Source organism: Octodon degus, unplaced genomic scaffold, assembly GCF_000260255.1.
Source record: "Octodon degus isolate 3935 unplaced genomic scaffold, OctDeg1.0 scaffold00160, whole genome shotgun sequence".
Taxonomy (NCBI): domain Eukaryota; kingdom Metazoa; phylum Chordata; class Mammalia; order Rodentia; family Octodontidae; genus Octodon; species Octodon degus.
The window spans coordinates 1,337,008-1,339,638 of NW_004524736.1; the positions used below are offsets into that span (position 1 = coordinate 1,337,008).

At 39.8% G+C, this 2,631-nt stretch overlaps 1 pseudogene; it reads left to right on the forward strand.

Annotated features, from left to right (window-relative positions):
• The first annotated feature begins 1,419 nt into the window (after positions 1–1,419).
• The window catches only part of LOC101578198, a 3,376-nt pseudogene continuing 2,164 nt past the window's right edge, over positions 1,420–2,631 (forward strand).

Consider the following 2,631-nt stretch of genomic DNA (forward strand, 5'->3'; position numbering starts at 1 on the left):
TTGCTTTCTGAAATATGCTTTTTGTTATTTGTTATATGCTATGTGTGAATGTACTAGAATATTTCAAGTTTGTATAACTGGAAAATATTTTACTTTTAGTTTCAAAGGTATGTTTACTAAGTATAAAATTTAAAGAGGACAAATCTGTTTTTTTGCTTTCTTTCAGTACTTTAATGTAGTTTCTTACACATTTGATCTTTTCTTTTTTTTTCTTTCTAATGTGGAATAAGATGCTATTTAATTTTGTTCTTCTATAGCTAATTTTTTATGTATATGCTTTAATGATTTTTTTCTTTATAATAAGTTTTGGACAATTTCATTTTTATATATCTGAGTATGATTTTATTCAAATTTCTTGAGGAAAAGTTTCATTTTTCTTGGAAATGTGGTGTTATATGTTCAACTAAATTCAGAAATTTTAAATCTTTAAAGCCTACCTCTTTCTACTTTGATAATTCTCATTATATGACTATCAGTTTCTTGATTTTGACACAGAGTGAACTATTATATGACTGATCTGTAAATTCTTCATTTTTATTTTGGACAATTTTTATTGTTGTATTCATTGAAGTTTGTAAACAATTATTTACAAAAAAAAGTTATAAAAAAAAATCACAAACTCCAGAAGCTGCCCCATGACTTTGTGAGGCTTTGGGGGTATAGCTAGACACAAACCATCGCAGATATAAATGGGTACTATTTGTCTCAGATATACAACTTTTTTTTTGTTGTTGTTGTTGTTGTACAGAGATTAAATTCAGAGCCTTGTGTTTGCCAGGCAGGCAGGTAAGCTTGCTGAGCTGTCTCCTAGGACCCTATATTTTTTTTCATGAAAGAAATACTTCATTTGCCTTAAATTACTCCTGGTTTTGCAAAGTGAAATTAGGACATGAAAGAAATTTATGATTGCTATGTGATACAGTCCATATTTTTAAATATAAACTCTAACAAGAATCCAGAAATTCTATATTGAACAAAATATAGTGTGTACATGGAGAGATTTCAGAATTAGCCAAGCCTCAAGATAGCTATTGATCTTTAAGAGCTAAACTGGGTGGGTGGGCGGGTGGGCGGCTGAGCGACGCTGTGGCCAGGGACGCTCTCACTGAAGGTGTGCGCCTGCGCCTAGCCTCCCGGCCAGAGCCGAACCCCACCCCCGTGTCCCCAGCCGTGCCACGTCCCCGCCGGGCTGCCGGCCGGCCACCAGGCCCGCCGCAGCCCTCCTCCTCCTCTCGCCTTCGCGCCCTCAGTCCAGGGTCTCATTCTAATTCAGGCTGGCCTCTTGGTAGTCCAAGCCTGCCTTGAACTCATGGCAGTCCTCTTGCCTCAGCCTCCCAAGTGCTGGGAATACAGGTATAAATTGCTCAAACATTCTAAGATGGTCCCCTTGGCCACCGCAACCATCAAAGAAGAGTAGCCATGGCCCTTCTCTGTCTCATGGTTGTGAACTTTAACAAGGGCCACAAGGTGACTAAGAATGTGAGCAAACCAAGGCACAACTACCATCGTGGACATCTCACCAAACACACCAAGTTCGTGCGGGACATGATCCTGGAGGTGTACAGCTTCCTCGCCTAAGAGCCGTGTACCATGGAGGTGCTCAAGGTCTCCAAGGACAAGCACACCCTTAAGTTCATCAACAAAAGGGTGGGGACGCACGCCTGCGGCAAGAGGAAGGGTGAGGAGCTGAGCAACATGCTGGCCACCATGAGGAAGGCAGCTGCCAAGAAGGACTGAGCCCCTCTGGAATAAAGCTTCACAGAAAAAACAAAAAAGAATGTCCCCTTAATTGTCCCCTGGTATTCACATCTTTGTGCAACCACTACCTCTTGAATTTAGACAAGCTATAACTTGCTTTTAACCAATGCAGGATGGAAAAAAGGATGGAATGCCTTTGAAGAATTATGCTATATTATATGACAAATGTGAAGAGATTTTTTAGATGTAATTAAGGTTGCTAATGAGTTGGCCTAACTAAGTGAGCCCTTAAAAGAAAGCCTAGAAGTTAGAGAAGCAACAGTCTTCCTTTCTTTTTTTTTTTTCTTTAAGGAATTAAAACGCTTTAATTAAAAAATCACAAGTGGATGATAAAGTGTGTAGAAACTGAAAATTTACAAACTATTTAAAACCTAGATTCACTGACTGTTCAGAAACTACACAGATGGATCACAGGTGTGAACAGCAGAAAGGGTCATGGATGAATATGCATTGTTCTAGCTGCTCCCATGCCACCCATCTCCAAGGAAAGCCTGACATTGATGAGATATTGAGCCAGGCTAATGCTGGCAGCAGATCCAGTGATGGTAACCTGCCTATCAGTAGATCCTTCCACTGGATTCACAATTTTGTTCTGTGCCCCAGACATCTGATGGATCTTTGGCGCCTTGATGGCCAATTATGCAGCCAATCAAATCATTTGGAATGGTGAGTTCAAGAGAAGTCTGAGCAGACGCATCCAAACGTGCACTGAATCCTGTAAGCAACAGTCTTTTCACCATTAGCTATGAAGTAACAATTTCTATAACTTCTGTCATCAAATAAATTCTGCCGATGACCTGAGGGAACTTTTCCTCATGTATTGTCAGATCTTTCCCTACATGTATAGTCAGAGAAAACCCAATTTACACATTA